Source organism: Oreochromis aureus, linkage group 14, assembly GCF_013358895.1.
Source record: "Oreochromis aureus strain Israel breed Guangdong linkage group 14, ZZ_aureus, whole genome shotgun sequence".
Classification (NCBI taxonomy): Eukaryota; Metazoa; Chordata; class Actinopteri; order Cichliformes; family Cichlidae; genus Oreochromis; species Oreochromis aureus.
Window position 1 is genome coordinate 20,183,339 of NC_052955.1, and position 21,119 is coordinate 20,204,457.

The 21,119-nt window shown below is 39.0% G+C and overlaps 1 protein-coding gene and 1 long non-coding RNA gene across 2 annotated transcripts in view; one reads left to right on the forward strand and one right to left on the reverse strand.

Moving 5' to 3' along the window:
• grik4 (glutamate receptor, ionotropic, kainate 4) overlaps positions 1-21,119 on the forward strand; it is a 320,489-nt gene that overhangs the window by 93,372 nt on the left and 205,998 nt on the right. The gene's annotated exons all lie outside the window — the stretch shown is intronic.
• On the reverse strand, positions 5,317-12,833 carry LOC120443484. The gene is made up of 3 exons (XR_005615449.1): positions 12,768-12,833; positions 6,077-6,177; positions 5,317-5,772 (listed from the first exon to the last, which is right to left on the reverse strand). It is a non-coding gene; the product is annotated as an uncharacterized LOC120443484 (long non-coding RNA).

A 21,119-nucleotide genomic window follows, 5' to 3' on the forward strand; every position in this document is an offset into this window, starting at 1 on the left:
CCTTCTTTATTGCGACTTGGTCTTTTGTACCTCTCCCATTCTGACCGAATGCTGGAGAATAGAGAGCCTGAGGTTGGTGATGTGTGTTTGCATGTGTGGGTATACGGCATCAAGGCTGTTTCTTTGGTTGTATAAAGGTCACAGAAAGATTTAGTGTCTAGACTCCTTCCACTGGCTGCGGTTTTCTCTCAGGGGAGGAATTGTGGCTCTGAGCTTTTTGAAATCAAATGATGCATTCACACACAAGCCAGAAAAAATCTAATCTAAAGGGTCCGGTTAAACTTTTGCTCTGTGCCATATGTATTGTTTGTTTTGTTGTTTTTTTTTCAGAATTTTTACGCAATATTAATAATTTTGTAGAAAAAGAGGCAACAAGTGTCATGTTGCTAAAAGATATCATACAAGAGTATGCATGTGTATGTACATCACATCATCACACATACAGCAGTCATTAACTTCATTATATTAATATATTTATTTTTTAAATCTCAATTCTTTTGGTTTTCGTATGCATCATCCCCGTGACCACAATGCTACGTCACTCTGAAAGTGACAGCGCTTGTAGCTTAACTGTCTTAATATTTTGCTTGAATCATCACTAAATAATAATAATAATGATAATAATAATGCATGTTATCATTACCTGTACATACACTGAATTATCTGTAGAAGAAATGATAATGAGAACGTGCTTTTTGTTATAAATAAAGTCTACTGATGGAAAGGATTGCATTCACTTTGTCAAATTATCATGAAATGCTGCTTAGGAATAGAAAATGCATTTTGTCCAATCACACTAATGTACTCTAGGTGTGAGAGCCAGTGCCATCGTGTTGTCTAATAATCTAAGAGTGTGTGCTTTCCCTCGCACTAGAGTTTTTGTTGTGAAGGTGTTTGAGGCTGACTGACACTGAGAGCGAATCATCCTAATGAGATGCCATGCTGCTCTGTGGAAATGATTACCTCAGGGGAAGAGGCATTAGATTGATGAGGGCAATCTTTGCCTTCTTCTCAGAGAAACAAAAGCGTGTCCACCACCACCGCCACACCATTCAGACAAGAGACAAGTCTCTACTTATCAGGCCAAATGGCCCATAACACTTCCTTGGAGAGTTAAAAGGGGGGAAATCTGCACAGTACCACCTTAGCTTCAAGTGACAAAATCAATTTGGGTACTGTGCTGCTTACTTAGAAGTTCAATTTCTTAAAGTCGTCAATCACAGCTTGCCTCTGCACATGCTGATCACCATAGCAACTCAGTGTTTCCTCAGACTAATACATAGATCTCAACCCTCTGCTTCCAGCTGTGTCTAGAAAATTCAAGGAAGTATTTTCAAATGTTCAATAGAGATGTGTTGTACGCTAACAATTAAGGTGTGTATCTCCTCTAAAATTTTAATGCTGATTAATCGATAACTGAGGTTATTGATGCAATAAAGAATGACTGCTGAGTGTCCCATTTGTTACTGTTTGGCCAAAGCTTCTGAGTGTGATTGCCTCCAAGGAGGCTTAGAGACCCATTAATCAGGACTTGGTTGATCGCTTCTCAGGTCAGCAGTGATCTAAGCCGAAGGGGTGGGGGGAAGCTTCTGGAGGTGAATGCGGCAGCAGTTTAATAGCTCACAGTGGAAAGATAGATTCCAACAGCAGTAATAGTAGTTCCTGTTTGCTGCTTTGACTAGTAGAAGGTTTCTGATTTCATTTTTATTGTTCACGGCATGAAAAGTTTCTTAACTCATAACAATAGATATAAATGATGGTGATAGTTTTTTCCAGTGCTGATATTGGTTACGTATATTATAGTAATGAGCTTAATAAATGCCAGCAACATATCCCAAAGACAGATCATCAGTTAGATCATGATGGTGGGTGAGCAGCGCTTGCTGGTGCTCCTAGGAGCAGTATACTGATGATCTCCCACATGTGGGTCAAGTTTTAGTAGTTTTTTTGCTTTGTTTGTAAGTCTTGTAGGTGTTTGTTCTCTTGGCTTTCTCAGTGCTAGGAACTGAAGAGTTATAAATGGACCGAAGATTTTAACACGATAGCATATTAAAGAGAAGCATGGAAGTCTATGAATGGACATGAGCCAACAGAGGAGGTAATGAATGAGGCCGCAGAAGAGAGTGAATGAAGTTGTCTTTCTGATTGCACATTTGCTAAGCTCCATTTAACATCTGCTCTACTTACCACTGTTAGAGCATCAACAAAGCCATACACATCTGTTACTGATGAGCAAAATGACCCTGTCAGTTGAGAATTTATACACCGGAACAGTGTTAGGGTAATAAAATGGCCATCCTGCCGCATAACCTGTTCAGTCATGGTATGTATTAATGCACATGTGAACAGGAAATAGTTTACATTAATATTGTTTGTACAATTGTAATAATTAGTTGAATAAAAGGATATCTTAATCAATGCTGTATATTTCTAGTATATCTAGTTTGAAGTTTGAGTTTATCTTTAAGTTTATTGCAGCAGGTCATAACTTATTACATTCATATTTATACTTTACTATTGCCTGACACATTTTTCTTCTTCTTCTTCTTTGGAAGAGTATGAAAACCTTTTGTTAGTGAAGTGAAATGGCTGCTTAAGCCGGCTGTGTTATAGCGGTTTCTATTACGTCTCTACAAGATTTCACTTAACATGCTAATCCAGCTCTGGAGTGGATCCTTGAGGAGACAGGAGACCGTGCTCTGAGGCCAAGGCTTAACTCTGGGATTTTATAGTTCACCTTCTCTCGAGTGTGGCAGCCCTCTATTGACACCTCAGACAATATATATTTGGCAACATCCCACTTGAGGCTTAGCATTATCCATCCATGTCTCCATCCAACTATTTTCTTCCACTTATCTAATACATCAACATATTTATCATTAACTTTGGTCGTGTATCACTTACACTCTTTGTTTCCAAATTAGATCACTGGTTTTCTAATCCCTTAAAAAGTGCTTTATCTTTCCATGTACTTACTAAAGCTCAGATCTGATGTTTTGAAATGCTTCGTTTTTCAAGTTTCAAGAATGAGGTTCAACAGTTCTGCAGCCAACACTTAAAGTTAGAACTTCTCCCTGAATTTCAAAGCAAGATTCCTAATTTGACTGTGATTCTTAAAGTCAAACAATCACTTTTCATGTAACACCATGACGCGCACTTGTGGTTAAAGCTGGAATCTGAAGTGGAGCGGCAACTCTTGTTAGCGTCTGTGAATTTAATTTTATGAAATTTGTGGGTGCCACTGGCTTGTTGTGAGAAGTGTTCAACTAATACTGCCGACAGCGTTAATTAAGCCACTATAATGAATCATAAAGTGTATAGATAAGCCTAATTTTCAGTCTAACAGTGATCCAATTTTTAAAAAAATGTTGTTGCTGCCCTTAAACTAAAGAAATGAAGGTTCATGGAACATGACGGTGGTGAAAATCTCTCTCCTCTCTCCCTCGGCCTGCCTTATCACTTCGAAGCTAATGAGCCGGGCTAGAGTAAAAACAGAAAGATTTTGAACATTTGAATAACTTCTGAAAAGTTAAATGCAAACTGAGCAAGAGCTAGCTCATCATTCAGCAATAGCAAACATGAGCAACTGCTTTAAATGCAAAGAGATGACAGATGTCTGTTACTTCATAGCTGACAATACAGCTTGTTTTATTTCAGGGTTTCATTGTTGAAGTGATGTAAAATTAGTCTAAAGGAGCTTGATTTGCACTGAAAGGTTGCTGCATGTCTAAAACAGATATTTTATCTCAGGAAAAAAAACTGAACTCTTTAATCTGAAATGACTCACAAGACTATGATGATGGGTAAATTGTATTTACAGATTAGCAATGGATTAATGCTGTCACCAATAACAATCCATGTTGCTGCATAGAATTCATCACTGATTGGCGTATCTGGATATACCATCTCAGTCTGGGTTCAATCAGTGCATAGATATGTTTTGTTTACTAGTTTTGCCTCTAGTTATTTCAGTTGGTTAGATCATTGGTTTGTCTAAAGCCTTTGCGGTCCCTAAAGGATGAATTGCAAAAATTTCAGTGATCACCTTCCCCCATTACCGCCACTACCTTTTCACAAATCCAGTTTGTCTAATTCTTTGTTTTATGACTGAATATTTTCAAAGAAAATGACAGTCCTGTCAAGCTGAGCTTTGCTTGAGTACTTTTATATTTTCTGATATAAACAAGCAGTAAGGGGACTGTTGCCCTTGAGATTCCCCACTGGTGGAAAAAGAGATGCTGTCCAAGTTTACAGCGAATAATAAAAGGAGAAAAAAGGTAGTTTTAAAAAGTTGCTGTTCAGTGACAGCAATCTAATGAATAAACATCATTTCTTAATTTTCTTTGGATTAAACTTAAATTGATGAGCTTCCATTAATAAAAGCTGAATGGGCCAACCCACAGTGTTGTATAGCAAAATAACATTGCAGCCAACACCATGTCTTTTTCTTCAGATTTAAATGTTTTCAGAAGCAGGATGTGTCATCTCTTAAAAGTAGGTTTTTTGTATTCCCTTGAGTTTGTTACCTTCCAAACAACACAGACACAATGTCCTTGAGCTCCAGGTTTCTCGGGTGAACAAAGCCAAGCGAGAGCCCTCTGATACATTAGCCTTTGTATCGCCCCTTCACTCCCTTTCTGACTCTTGTTGGCTTTTTCTCTGAATTTCTGACATGCTCTGTTTTTCTTTTGTCTCTCTTACACAAACATATAAGCACCCAGTGTTCTGTTTTCAAACTCCAGTTCTGTATATAGAAACTGTGTTTCCCAAAAGTTTTCCTAGTACATTAAAGCATGTTCAAAGCTTGCACTAGCACTGTGAGAACAAACTAATACCCAGCAGCTGATATCATTCTACTAATTTGAGCTCAAGATTAGCTACTGATGTTATCTGCATTGAATATATTTGCTAGTAAATGTACAATTCGATATCTACCTTGGAGGAAAACGTCTGTATTATGTGTTCAGCATTAAGCTGAATATTAGGGAAGTGCCAGCTGACCACCACAAATTACATTGGCACAAAGCATTGAAAAGATTTATTATCTTGTGTCGCTTCTCTCACCATTTAGTAGCATCTAGCATTATTTCATGTTTTAGAAAGTTTTTAAATCTGTTTTGAAAATAGAAGTCTAACTTTCTTCATATTTCACAAAGAAAGTGGGAGATGACCTTTAGCTATTACGCACTTCTACCCAAGATGAAAAATGTGTTTGCACAGTTTTGTTTTTTTTTTCTAGTTTTGGCCACTAGAGGTTATGAAAACATGTCAGCAATCAAAATAATTTATTGTGGAAATCTGAGGATGTGATGGCGCAGCCAGACTTCGCATAGCAATATTAGCACTTACCCAGCTAGGCTGTGTTTTAGCAGATTCCCTATTAAAAGAACAGCATACATAATCAGATCTGGTAGCTACAGTAAGTGTTATGCACATGTTAGCAAGGACATAAAGTCTGGGATAGGAGGTAGATGTACAAAATTTTAACTAAGCTACCAACCTACATCTAGAGTAAAAGCGTAACAATGAGATTTAATTCCCAGCAAGAATAATCACATTGATCTCAATTAAATTCCGGGAACATTTCTCTTTGCCATAAGCTTTAGATTTGATTACGCTGGCTTGCCATGTCCATTTCTGGACTCCCATTTCAAATTGATTGACTTTCTCTTCTTCTGTACACGAATCAGCACTTCCCATCTGTTTCAACTGGGTCCTCTCTCCCCTCTGAGTACATGTCAGGCTGCCACTGACCTTCAAATATGAAGAACTCTGTGAAAGATTGGACAGTAGGGTTGCCGTTAATAGAAGCAAAGAAGTGTCCAGAGAGAAATGAGGCCACAACAATAGAGTGTGTGAGACCGTGCGGTGGCACAGCAAATGGACACGTCGAGAGACAAAAATCGTGCGTGGTCTCTTTTCTCTGCACCAAATAGATTCCATTCTCACAATCACTGAGCAATAGAGTCCATGCTGTGGCAAACAAACTGCCATCCCTTTGTCCCTCCATCTCAGTGTAATTGCACCCCTGGCTCTTTTTCACACAGGCCAGATTTATCCTAGCTGTAAGTCTCACCAATGCAGCACCTTCCATAAGTCCCTCTCACTCCACTGACATGGCACGCTCCCCGATCAGTGTGTCTGTGGCAGTCCACCGTGGGGGATATATCTCACTTCCTACACAGATAAAGAAATGAATGTTAACATACAGTGACACACACATACATAACCACCTCCATGGCTTCCTTAAATAGCTACTAAATTAATACAGTATGGTGGATATTGTGTGTACTGTATAAGAGAAGGTCAGACATATGTGGATGCTTTGGGACATTGCCGGATAGTGGGAAATAGAGGCATGGACATAATACTTTAATGCTGGCTTTATTGGCTTTACTGTGAAGGATTTAAGCCTGTAGTCTGAACAGAGGTTCGCTGTTACTTAGGTTGAATCAGTAGCTGGGGTTTGCAGATGTGCGTTCTATGTATGAGGGGTGTGCTGGTCCCTGCAGTGTGTCTGTTTACTCTGCTGTTCTCTTCGATACTTAAGGGAAATGATGGAAGAGTGCTGTCTGGCAGAGCACTGTCATGCCTCAGTTAGCACTCTGGGAACCTAACAGCTACTGCACTGCAGTAGACCCACTGACAGGCATTGCACACTTGTTGTGAATTCTCTTATTTGAGCATTAGTGTCAGACTTTGTTTAAATTGTTCTCAGTTGTGTTTGTTATGTCGTTTGTGCCCGTGCTAGTAGCTTAGAAAGCTAATGTCTTTGGTCCAGATTGAAATGTTTCGATGAACAAAAACAGGTGTGTTGCAAGCGCGTTGCAAAAACAGGTCCCATCTGCCCAGGCATGGTCTCTACTCGATCTGCACAAAACTATTAAGGTAGGTGACACATGCTGTATTAAACTGTGTGCCACACTAAACATGCCTTCTTCGTTTGCTCCAAAGTTCAGCTGTTCTGCTCAGTGTCCATTGTAGGTGGACGGTTTACTTGGGTTAACACGAGTGCTCTGATTGGTCTAAAGATGCACAGCATCATTCATAGCAGCTTGTTCATTATCACGTCTTTATTCGTGTGCTGTAACGAGATAATCATCTTGGCTATTTGCACGTGTAAATGATCATTATGTTTCATCAGATTGGTGGATCTCAAGGAGTCCAATTACAGGTTTGTACAGACACGTATGGCCCCCACAGAGCATGAATCCTGCAGGATTTGGTGACTCTCCTCATCATGCAGCACCATAAGCTGATCCGAGGTTCTAATCTCATTGTAAAATATAAATTACTCATATGTGTATTTTGTAAGCTGCCTCAAAATTTAGACATAGTGATTAATGGGTTTGAGAGGAAGTATGCTCTCATTTGGTGACACTGGTGATCCCAGCTTTCCCTTTGCTGCCATGAGATTCACATTCTTCCCTTTCAGTGGAATATCTTAAATATCTGGGAAACAAAAATTATGTTTCATGCTGACTTTTACCACCATCATTATGCCTAAGCGCCCAGAGCAGCCTCACACATTCAGTGAAACCTCTTACTCTTGTTTTGATTGAAGCCTTACATTTTGGCCTCGAATCATAACATAAATCCAGACTTATACAAGATTTTAGAATAGCCCATCTTTCCATCTCAGTGACTTTTTTGCTAGAAAACCGCACTACTGAGGTCTGTGACTTTATAAAAATTTACAGTATATCATCAGTCTGAATTCCTCTTGAGCTGAAACTACCTTGCATTATGCCATTAGAGTAGTCCATCCACACGTATTTTTTTCCCCCAGTTGGTTTTATACTTTATTTTGCTTTCTGACAGAACTACTTTAGAGCTCCAATGCACCTAATTTATATAGTCAGTGGCATGGCATTCATATATTTTCCATCCGAGTCTGTACCAATATTCCAAACTGATTCCAATGCTGCTGAACAGAAACCTGTGATACAGAGAAAGTACTGGCAGCTAGACCAAGGCGGTGTGAGAAAATGAGTGTTCCATTATTTATGCTCCCCTCACTAACTTTATGATGCCGTTAGGTGGTCATGCTGTTGTCCTCTGTCTACTTTTATTAGCTGTGGTGCACTGCTGCATTTTAATGGATACGTCAAAGAATGAAGTTTCCTTTGGCAATGTAGCAAAGTGCCTGTTTCTCAGGCTCAGTGAAACAAAAGAATAGATGGTGCACATCATAAGATAAGCGCACACTTTTAATGAGTTGGTTGAAATTCAGTACTGCCAGAGTCCAGTACTGAATTTGTATCTTTTTACCAACTAAGCACTTTTTACCTGTATTGGTCTGAAGGAGTAGTGGCCTGAAATTTAGTGGCATCGACCAAGTATAGTGATTTTACCATAGCTGCGCTCTTTTTATTTTATTTCAATATCCAATCTCCTGAAAAACTCTGTTCGTTTTATGAGCTATCTGTTTATCTTGTGAAAATTGGTATAGTTTCCTTCTCCTTTATCTTTTCGTTCAAACAAATATGATGGTAGACGATACGACATGAGCAAATACTACTTTAAATGGGATTATAGTGATCTCATGCTCCAAACCCTTCAGCTTATTTTGCTAATATGTTTGAGTCAAAGTGTAAAAGAACACAAACCTTTGCAGCAGCAGTGACTATTCGCTTCTGCTCCAATTCAAACATCAATACTGAATGTGTCTTAATCCTTGCTGTCTAAACCATGCCCATGGGGGGATCTTATATTAATGTCTCTAGTTCTGAACAGGCGCTGAGCATAAGTCATTAAAAATAGATTAACTTCAAAAAAGGTAAAAAAAGAAAGAAAGAAAGAAATATTTCTCTGTGGTCAGTGTAGTTTTATCTCATGCTAGGTAATAATAGTGCTGATCATGAGGGGGGTAGAATGCTCTCTGGATGTCTAAATGCCACAACTGGGAAGTGTTGACTCCGCTGAAATGCCATGGCTATCCAGTGACACTGTGAATGGTGTCATCTTCTACTTTTTCATGAGCCTCTTATTCTTTTTTAACACAAAGGTCAAAGATGGAGCAGAAAAAAAGAAGGATAATATAAAGTGTCATGAGATTTCCTAATAAGACTACACTGGCTAATGTCTCTGTGGTTCTTTATATTCCTCTGTTGGTTTTTGTCTCCGGAAAATGGGACCTAGAATAGAAATTAAATGCTGTGTATCAAAACATCAGAGACTGCAACTGCAACGAGGGTATTTCTCGTGTGAATCGCTACAAGTCCTTAACTGTCCATCCATCAATCCACTTATTCCAGGTTGTAGGGGCAGCTGTCTATGTAGAGATGCTCAGGCCTCCCTCTCTCTGGCCAGCTTCTCTAGCTCTTGAACGGGAACACCGAGGTGTTCCTAAGCCAGCTCAGAGACATAATCTCTCCAGCGATTCTTGGGTCTGCCCCGAGGGTCTCCTCTTGGTAGGGCATGCCCGAAACACCTCGCCCAGGAGGCATTCTTGTTACATGTCTGCCTGCCTTGACTGGCTCCTTTCTGTGTGAAGGAGCAGTGGCTTTACTTTCACCTCCTTCCGAATGACCGAGCTTCTCTCCCTATCTCTAAGTCTGGACCCACAAACACTTCAAAGTAAACTCATTTCCACCACTTATATCTGCACTCTTATTCTTCTAGTCACCACCCACAGCTCTTGACCACTGGTGAGGGCAGGAATGACCAGTAAAAGGGAAAGTTTCCTTTCTTGCTGAGCTCTATCTTCAACACACCACACCAGTATAGCATCCTCATCACTGCAGACACCAATCTGTCTGTCAATCCCCCGCTCTGCTCTCCCCTCGGTCGTGAACAAGACCTCAAGATACTTGAACTCATCCACTTGGGGAGGCAACTCGTCACCCAATTCAAAATGGGCATTCCACACGTTTCCAGCTGAGAAGCTTGTCCAGAGATTTGGAGGTGATAATTCCTGCTGCTTCACACTGGACTGGAGGTCACGGCTTGATGAAGCTGGACTCTTTAGTACTTAACTGAATGCATCTCACAACAGGTGTTTATCAGATCATTAAAATGCTCGCTTCACAACTCTACTCAATTGGTATGCTTTTACAAATTTGGAAAAATTTAAAGGAATAAGTTGTTTGATAACAACAATAATATTGATTTGCACGACACTTTGGAAAACAGTTTCAAAATGCTTTATAAAACACGGTGAAAATAGATCACAATAAAATTAAACAGTTAACATAGCAACAACCCCAAATATAAACAAAGCCTGAATCCTCAGAATTTATTGCCTTTAGCAGCGGTGCAGAACAATGTATACAATTTCCATCTGTGACTATGTTTTTTTTTCCTTTTCCTCTCTCATACTATCCTATACTACGCTGCAGGGCCTTTTTATCAACAATTTAAAATATCAGTAATCATTAAATGTGCATTCGTTTTAGCTTCTGGAGACATTTGAAGTCTTTATTTCATTAGGATACTTAGTAGCCATCAAGCAGTCAACTGTTTGCCACTCTGTGCTTTACAATAGGCAGGTGATGGTAATGTTGGAACAACTGACATTTAGTAGCATTTATATCTAAATACTTTTTTAAAACTCTTCCAGCAGTCTACAGTGAAACAGCCTGTATTCTATAGCCACACCATCCCCATCATCCTGTTTTCAGAGGTTTACAGCTGGTTGCAGACACTTATTCACGATGATGGCAAGTCAAGGACTGTTTACTACTTCAAGCTACTTTTCTTCCCTCCATCAAGTCCGACCTTTGAAAGCAGTCATTGTTTTGCTTGAACTCTTGTATTGCCTCTCATCACATGGGCTAAAAAAATTGTAGCAAACAAATAAATAGCTCTACATGCAGAGGAGTACATGTGCAAACACTCCCACATGTGGTAAGATTGTGTTTGAAGTAGGACTTCAATTGGACACCCATGAACAGTGTGGAACTCGATATCCCACACAGCACATCCTTGCTCCCTCAGATCAGCATTCAACCATTTTCCCATGTGGCCAAAGCTTGGAAAGAATACAGTACAATCATGTATCTAAGCAGAACGGGGCAAAGCAAACTGCTTGGATGTCTCAACAGTGAGGTTTCTGAGAGTTAAACATGCTTATTCCCTCAGTAGTATAATATCATGATATGGTCTCTTGATTCTCTGATTATATGTTATAAACCAGAAACAAAGACAGCTGTGTTATCGGAGTTGACTATAGCGTCCACACTGTGCATACATAAGGTCATGTTTTCACAAAGTGAGTCACATAACTCTGAAATGAGTGAATTTCCTTTAAATTATACACAGAATATGTGTCCCAGTGTACACGTTTTCAGGAAAAGGATAGGGAGATTTTTACTGTTACCACTGGACTCTTTAAATAACTTATTATCTACAGCTGCAAAGCAATTAGTAATTGGCCCACTTTACATATGGCCCTGTATGCTACAGATGTTGCTGCGATGAAGATGAAGAGTGGTAATCTACTGTAGGCCTGCAGTTACGTTTTAACTCCCATAGTTAGAGATCTGTGATAAACTAAATTGGCAGACGGCAAACAGAAGGATTTAGTTTTAGGCTCCAGCCACACATACACTGTTATTTTGTAAAACAGGGATTTCAGTCTTTTGTTAAAAACAAACAAACAAAAAAAACGTGCAGATGCAAATTTAAAAGAAAAAAACATTTCAAGTTATATTATCGTCACACACAGGTAACATTGACACATCACTACCAGCAATGACATTCTTAGGCTAAGAGCATCCTTACCTCCATCAGGCGCTATCAAGAGCATACCAAAGCCCTAATCATATAGAAATGTTGGCCAATGACAAGCCTACAAACATTACATCTAAAAAGGATATAAAGGCGAACACCTGTGAAATTACAAGAGAAAATACTCATTTTCATTACCATAAATGCACTTTCTGAAACGGTGGTTTTCAAGAGCTCCATCAGTGACCTAAAATGCCATGTGTGTGTGGACAAAAGACCAGAGCATATAGAAAAAGATATGATACCCGTGCATGTGTGGATATGGTGTTTGGTTGCTCTTAACTCTCTTGTGCTGTTGGTTTATAAAATAAAGAAGTGAGTGGATAAAGAGATGTTCTTTATATTTAAGCTTGTTGAACAAGTAGTTTGTTAAAACCCGGTTGGCTTTTAAAATATAAAGAATTTCATGGAGCATGTTCTTAACTGTAAAATTTTATCTTTCAGTTACGACTGGTTAATGTGGAAAATGCCACATGACTTTCAAATAATTTTAATTTTTTTTTTTTTTTTTCATATGAGTCAATATTGAGATATATCTGTCAAAGTCAAATGTTCTGTTTTACTCCTAAGTGAGATGTGAAAATATTAAGTTAATTTTATTTAAATATTTTTCATTTTCTGTCAGAAGTTGAACATAATACAGTAATACTGCAACATTGTACAACTGTATTTTAAATTGGTAACATGGGTATTTAAACCAAAGAGACATAACATTATGAGAACTGACAGGTGCAGTGAAAACGCTGATTATCTCTTCATCATGGCACCTGTTAGTGGGTGGGATATATTAGGTAGCAAGTGGACATTTTGGGCTCACAGTTGATGTGTTAGAAGCAGGAAAAATTGGCAAGCATTAGGATTTGAGTTTGACAAGGGCCAAATTGTGGCTAGACAACTGGGTCAGAGCACCTACAAGCTGCAGCTCTTTTCAGGTGTTCCCATTCTACAGTGGTCAGTATCAGTACAGTGGTGAACCAGCTACAGAATCATGGGTGCCAAAGGCTCACTGATGCATGCTTTCTTGCATAAATGCTTACCTTCTTTTTGGCCTGTTTGTGTGGCAGGTCTCATCTGCAGGGAGAGCTGGTGTGGCTTGTTTCCAATCACTGACACTGGCAACACCTGAGCCTGCTGTGCCAGTGCTCTGTAGAAGCCCTCAGTTGCTGTGTGGCTCTGCTCCCTGGGACACACCTCCTAGGTCTTTAGTTTTGCACTAAACAACATTGCATATACATATTGCATATTTGTTGCTAAAGCCCCAGGCCTATAAAAGCAAACCAGTATCACAGCAAAATGTGTAATAGACATGCCAGTCCAATGTCTCATTCACGCTTTATCTCTCCAAAGTGTGAAATGTACACACAAGCAGAAATTGCATTTCTGCATGCAGAAGTTGCATTACCAGCAGGGGGAGATAATATATTTAAAGCCAAGAAGTTGGTATAGTGAGCAAAAAAACATATGAAGTACATTCCAGGGTCCTTTAATTAAGGTAGGCGGCTAATATATATTTAAATGTGTTAATAATATCTGTTTAAATGCTTTCATGTGATTATTTTCATGTTCGCTTGAAATAAAATATCTCCCTCTGCTGTTACTGCAGCTTACTGCAACTTCTGCATGCATGTACATTTCATGCTTTGGAGTGGCAAAGAGTGAAATCGATATGGTAGACCAGCAGGTCATTGCCATGATTTATGGTTGATAGATGAGAGAGTGAACCCCTTACAATCGCAGGTTGGTTGAGACCCATATTTTGCATGGTGGATGCTGACTTGTCTTCAAATGAGTGCCAAGTGATTGTAAAACTAAACAAAGTCCATTGCAAATTTTTTACTTTCTTCATTTTCCAGTTTGCATCTGGATAATTTTTCCAAATTTCACTATCGGTAAGTGGTTGGCAGACAAGCCTGTGTCCTCCATTCAAACTACAGGAGACTGCAGCAATCTGCAAATGACCAAATAAATCATAATGAGTTTTTGGTGCATCAGCATCTTTACAATATGATCAGTTTAACTTAGCAACAACCAACAACCACTCACCAACCACTTGGGTCCCTTTCATCTGGTGGTTGCCAGGGGGTTGTTGACTAGTCTCCAGGCCTGTCTAAAAAGGGTCAAACTAAGACTAGTTGAAACACTGTTAACAGCTAGTAGCTGGCCAATCAACATGTCTGACTTTCATACTGGTCTCAGGTCATTTGTCCAGAGGTTATGTCGAACCCTGGTATGCTTTACATTTAGACAAGAGAAGAGAAATATATATAAAGTTACAGTTGAATTTCTAGTTTCTCCGTTAGAATTAATACTTCAAGGTAAAATGATGGTGACTCTGAAATGAGTGGTTGTTGACAATATCTCAGTAACACTGACTTCAGTTTGATAAGCTCTGAGCAGTTTTAGATCTTCGTGAGCTTATTGCATATTGTACTGAGGATAAAGCGTAGTTTTCCAGTCATTGTCAGACGCAACATTTTAACTGTGTTTTATAATGGGCCATTTGCACTGGGAAGAGACTGGCATATTAAATTCCCTTTCAGTTGTACCTGGTATTATGAAAATCAATTTGTAATATACAATGATTTATTTCACAACACTTGAATCAATTAGTGTGATGTGTGGTCATTTAATTTTATGGTGTTTTTGCTGTTTTTGAGCTCCGTTACATCTATTTTGAAAATATGAGCTTGTTAAACCGTTTTTCTCTGCGTTTCTCTTGGTCAGCAGGCCGGCTTATCGATCTGATTAAATGCCATTTCATTATAATTGCTGGATTTATAACTGTGACAGTTATTTGATGTATGATTCATTAGCTTATTGGTAGCTCAGGGAATGTTGGTTGTATCAGCAGTATATTATTTGAATTTAGTAGTTTTAGCCTAAGTCATAACTGCCGTGCGTTGCCAACATGACGTCACTCGTTGGTTTTTGGACTAATGTTTGAAGCTGTTGTATTTTCTTTGGAAGCCAAATGTGTCAAGTGAGAGATGGTTCTGACCGAGGATCCCAAGACTCTATGTTTTATATATGTTATGAAATTCTCAGTCACAGTGTACCCATGCCATAAATAATATCCTGTTATATGATATCTTTCACTCTGAATAGAACCAGAATTCACAAACATAATTAGGCAAAAATGTTTAAATAGGATCTGTGCTCATGGACTCTTCTTTTCCCCACCTGGTTGCAATTAGACATGTTGGTTTAAGGGATTTCTGTATGCTTTAAAAAATCTATCCATATTTATCAAAACTAAAAACATTTTCCGATGCCGTCTGTTGTCAGCACGGGGGTCCTCATAATGAGATTAACAAAAGAATGCATGTTTGCATGTGAGCAGAAGGCTGTGTGCGAGCATATGTACATGTCGGTGATAGAGACGGGGACAGAGAGGCGGTGTGTGATGCAGGTCATTGAAATGTAGGCAAGTGTTCAGCCAGATGCTGCAGAAATCAATCATAGTGTAACAGATGGCAAGATCACTACAAGCATGATTGTCTCACCTCTTTGTGCTGCACTACCCCATGGGATATTCAGGATGCCTGTCTTCTATAATGAGTGTAGCCTATAGTACTCAAACATGATTTTTGAAGAGGCTTTCACACCTAGAAATTAGATTTTTGTTTTGGTATGTCGAGGTCTGAAGGAAATACTTCAGCATTCAGAGGTTTGGCTTAAAGTGGGGCATAAAAGAATCAAATCAAGCTCCAAAATCTAATCATACCGTGGTGTACCAAAGCGCATTCATAGTGTCTTCAGAGGAGTCACTTTCTTGCTGAAGTTGCCATGGTCACGTTTTAGGGACTGAATGTATGCTGAGTTGGATTTTGGTAAACTTGGTCTCCAGGTATTGCGCTTGATAGAATCGTCACCTCCTCGTGGTTTTAGAGGAGCACGGGCAAATTTCTGCCTATTTTTTTTTTTTAATTAAAATTGTGGTTATTGAAATTAGATTGTTTTAGCATTTGCCATGACATTTTTTTTTATTTTTATTTTTTTGTAAATGTTACGGATGTGTTAAATCCTTGTGGAAAAAAAGATGTGGTATATTCATAAAATGCTGCAGCTGCTTTTTTTTTCTTTCTTTCTTTTTTTTTTATAGCTGGATGAAAAAATAGTCTCAGGGTTGCCTTTTCCCAGCAGCTCACTGATTTTCATATTGACTCAATCTGTAACTGAGCCAAGATTGGGTCTGGTTTCCCTCCTCTGTGCAAACCTTTGCTTAAATTGATCATTTTCCATTCTAACACAGACAGTTGCACAGATGTATTCTCAGAAATACACAAAGCTGTTTCTCTCTGTGGCTCGCTCTGTCTCTGTCACACAAATGCTTTCACATGAGCTTTTAGAGGTTATTGTAGGATGTGAGCAACAGTAAGGGCTGTTAAAGAGGCCAGCTGGCAGACATTTAGATCTCATTATTTGAGCTCTTTGGCCCTTTCTTGGAACAGATTTTGCTTTTGTCAGAATAACTAATAAATGTTATCTACCCATTGAATACCAGTAATCACTCTCACACTATGACCAGTAGGCTTCCTCCAGTAATTTACTAGGGTTCATCTGTTCTGATCATCTGTAAACATACAGTAGAGTAACTCAGAATTTGTAACATTTTTGGTGATCACCCTACTAACCTGGAAAACTATGCTTCCTGATATTTGATTAACGACACACCTGGAAGGCCATCGGAAGCCCTGGGAGATTTTTTTAGTGGATTTCGGATCGTTCTGGTCTGCAGTCTTGGCCTCAACAGAAACTCAGTCCCAGCCTGGTAGTTTGAATGAACTGACTTGAGATGCCAAACTCCCTGTCTGCATCATTTATTTTCCTTCAGTTATTTTTTAAGAGCACTACCATCTTAAAAGGAGTTATTTTAAGCCAAATAGGGACCTTTTTCCTAAACCAAGTCATGAACTTTTGAACATGTGAAGCAGAAAGTTAAAGTAAAACACAAGTGCAACAGACGGGCCTGATTTTACACCACCACAGACCCAGCCTCTCCTGATGCCTAAGGATGAATCTGCTGACCAATTTAGTGCTGTCATTACTATTATAGTAAGTCATAGAGACTATGCCACTGCCTACTTCTCTAAAAAATGCAGGTAGAGGAAGTGAGAATTTAGACAGTGGCCCCAACGTGCTTGTTTGACGTTTTGGCCATTAGTTAGAGAAACTGTCCAACATGTGCATATTATTGGTGAGACGACAGTGAATGAATGGCAACTTATTGACTTCCAGTGCTTCCAAAGATTAATCTGTATTTCCTTTTAGCAACCTGAAATAAGGTGATAACAGCTTATGGTGGCTGTGTACTAGTGAGGGTGGGGTGATTACATCTGATAACGGTCAATCAATTGAGCGATAACATGAAAAACCGATTAATAGAAACAGCGAAAGGTGTTGCCAGGAATAATGACCAAGCTTACTCATAGTGATAAATTGGATTTTAACTGCCGAAAGCTGAAATTCTGTGTACTACCCAGGACCGCATCCCACACGCGCTGATATCGCTGCCTTTGTTCTGCAGACAGAACAGCGGCAACACTGTGCACCCGACTCGTGTTTTCGTATACGGTCTTTTATATGTGACAAAATATCCCAAGTCTCAGAGAACATAATCCACTTATACTTTAATACTTTGTTCTTCATACAAAAGAGAGTGTCTTTTAGGGAACTGTTACTTGAAGTTACTCCTCATTTTTTACTGCAGAGTGATATTTAATAACAGAGCTGCACCTGCTGTGAATTCCCCCAGCACCTCCAATACTACAATGCTACTTCACAGTTCCTCAGGGGGAAAAAGGCACTGGTAGACAAGGCAGGTTCACCCCTAGAGAGTTTGGGAATAGGAGCAAAAACAGACAGCTATATGTGCATGCAGACACCCTGGTATACACACTGACACATACAGAGGCACAAATCCTGCCTTGGCAAACACTGTCTGCAGAGACAGAGTCAAGTTATGGTACAGATGCAAGTTTTTCACATGGCTACCTCCGACTGAAGAGTCACAGAGATTAAATCAGCAGCCTTACTTGTTCTCAATTAAAATGTTAAGCACAAGAAAAAGTTTCATGCTCCTGTCTCACACGTGCTTTATAATATTTCTTCTTTGCTTGCTACTCAGCCCACTCTTTGGTGTTAATTATATAGAGAACTTGGAAATACACAAGGTCGATAGTGCAGAAAATAAAAGTACTAGTAGATATAAGTCATATTGCAAATGGTTTCTGCTTTCATTTTTTTTAAAAAACCCAACAAACTCCTACATTAGTTTAGATTACCCAAAGCATTGTCTAAGGACTTTCTGATTGAAAGTCCTGATCTTGTCATCCACATGTCTAAAGACCCTCCAAAATGCTGCAGTCTAAATTCAGTTTTCATCTAATTTAACCAAGTGATTTCTTAGTGTTGACTGGCAAGCTTAATAAACCATTCCCATTAGCTCTATTTCTCTGTGTATTGAAGTCATTAGATGTAATTTATATCATGTTGCCAAATACTGTGAGCATTAAGCTCTGAAGGTTACTCAGCCCACACTGCAATCGCTCATTACAAAGTGACCGCTCGTGTCTGCTTGCAACCTCGAGAAAAAGAAGCCACGGCAGCATTTGCTTTTGGTTTCATGGGACCTGCATGCAGACATGCCATGGGGAGACTTCTCTTTGGCAATGATCTCCACCAAGGTCACACCAGGAAAAAATATATCCACTGACTAGCAATTTTTAAAATCAACAAAACACTTAAGTTTAAAGTGTTTTGTGGGTTAACACTCCAGTAAATGGCACTGCAGTGGAAAAAGTCTTTACGGTAACTGTCAGTGAAACGTGTGGTCATGCATATCTGTAAATATTTACAGATTTACAGCAACATTTGTATTTACAGTATACTAAATTTAATACACATGTCACCTATTAGCTTTGAGCAAGGTCCCACAAAATTATGATTTTATAGCATTTATCACATTTACTGCATTTCATATTAGGATGCACTGAAACCACAGAACCACAATTTTTTTTTTTCAAATATCTGATACATAAAATACAGACAAACTGAGCATTATGCGAGTAACAACTAAATTGCCAGTACACATCACTGACTAATGATTAGTAGAGCAGTATATGCAGAGAGTTTAGAGCCAGCTACCTATATTCCAGTGTAGAGAGTACTTAACAGCAGCTAGCAGCTTAATGCTGAAATTCAGTGACGGCACCAAATAATGTTCATTGAAGTGAATTATATTACCCTGAAGCTAATCTGGCCATCTTTCCCAGTACTAAAAGTTCCCTCCCACATTATGTAATCGCAGTATCATGAAAAAGTGTCGTATGACAATATGTGGAGTTTAAACATTTACAAGAGCCCCTCAAGTTCTGTCAAGGTCAATTGATAGTGACATGGGCCGAAAAGTGCACTTCCAAGACCAGATCAGATCTGAGATAAGTGTTTAACGTATCTCACCTGGGCAAATAGAAAAGGGATCTATGGATTTTATAGATAAGAAATTTGCTTTCTGACACATTGTGCTGTTCTCAACAGACTGAAGACCTCTCACAGGTCTTCAGAAGAACGAATATACAAAATCACAAAGCTGGGGAAGGCTACAAAAGGATTTCAAAAGGCCTGGGTGTTCAGATAAATTGTCTACCACAGAAGAAAATTCAGGACTGCTGCTGCTCTCCCTCGGAGTGGGCGCCCTGCAAAGATCAAACTAAAAGTGCTGTGTCCAATTCTGAAAGAGTTGGATAAAAACAAATCAACAACAAAACACCTGCGCAAATTTCTACAACTTGCTAAAACCTTTATTCAAGTGTCCCTGCTATGAGAAAAACAGTGAAAGAGAATGAATAAACCTTGTGTGGCAATGTTCTGTGGATCGATGAAACAAAAGTTTAACACTTTGCAGAAATAAGTTTGGAGCCAAAATGCATCGCACACCAAGACCAAAACCTCCAATCTGTGAAGGTTGGTGGTGAGGTCGTGATGTTTTTGGGGTTGATCTCAGGGCCTGGATATCATACAATCTTTGATATAATAATACATTAAATATTGTATCAAGAAATGTTACAGGAGAATGACAGGGCAGCAGACCATGGCCTTAGGTTAGATTGTGCAATTCTAGCTCGGCAAAACAAAGTTGTTTAAAAAAGATGAACATTCATGTTCTGCAACGGCCAGGTCAGAGCCCTGATCTTAACTGAATTGGGAAGCCGTGGCATGACTGGAATAGGCCTGTTCAACTAAGACAACCCAGATATATAAACAGAAACAGTGTTGTATTGTTTCATGAGTAACTGCAGAAAATGTCTGATGGATGTCGCTGTTAAAGGATGTTCTGCAGTTGACTAAATTAGTGTACTTTTTCCAGCCTCCGGCGCGTGTGATAAATGTGTTCAATAAAGACGTGAAAAGTGCAACTTTTTTGTTTAGTCATATTTTATTAATCTTTAATTTTTACTTGGATAAAGTTCAAACCACATTTCATGTGCAATTTTACAAAGTTCACAGAGTTTTGTTGCAACGGTGCTGTATTTATGATATGACCTTGCTTTTTTAAGCAGTTACATTTAACAGATACAATAAAAAAAAAAAAAACTTATTAAAGAATCGACAGCCATGCCAGGGCGTCTTTATATCTGTAGAAATAACAGTGCTTTAAAGTGAATGGTAATGTCAGCATTTTAGAAGGTTTACTTCTTTTTTTAGCAGTAAATACAAAGTACAAGGAATGCTGATGAGAATGCCGTTCCACTGCAAGTGTTGAGTTAAAAAGCATCAAATTGAAATGTTGACCTTGTAAGTGGATCAATAACCTGTAGATTGTACAACAAAAGTTCAAATGCCCTTTTTAGCACCACATTTTGTGAGCTGAAATTTTAAGAAGTGCTGATAATGACATATTTATTCATCTTTTTTTAAAGAAAAAAAATGTGCTAGGTTACGAAGTTACATTTTTAGGAGTTTTTTTAGCATCAGTGGAACATCTGTTGGATATTGTTCTAAAAAATAAAATTTTCAAAATAACACTATATTAAAAGAATCAACATTAAATTCATTTCCTTATCAACAAAAGCGAACGCAATGAAGGCAAAGCATAAGTAGTGACATAGCCAGAGATGAGGGTGAGCACTTAGTGTTGGGTGCTGTGAGGAGGTGTTGAAACGAGGCTGAAAGAAGTAGAGACAGAAAGCTGCAGTGTGTAGGTGGCACCCACGCAGCTCAACTTGGCTTAGCCGGCCCAGCATTAGCTAGCAGGCTAGAGCCTGTGAGTCTGAAATCTCTTAGGAAAGGGACAGATCAAAGACAGGGCAAGGGGCCACAGTACAGCTTACACACTTTCTGAAGAAGCAGCACACATGTACATTTATGCGTGCAAACACAAAGAAACA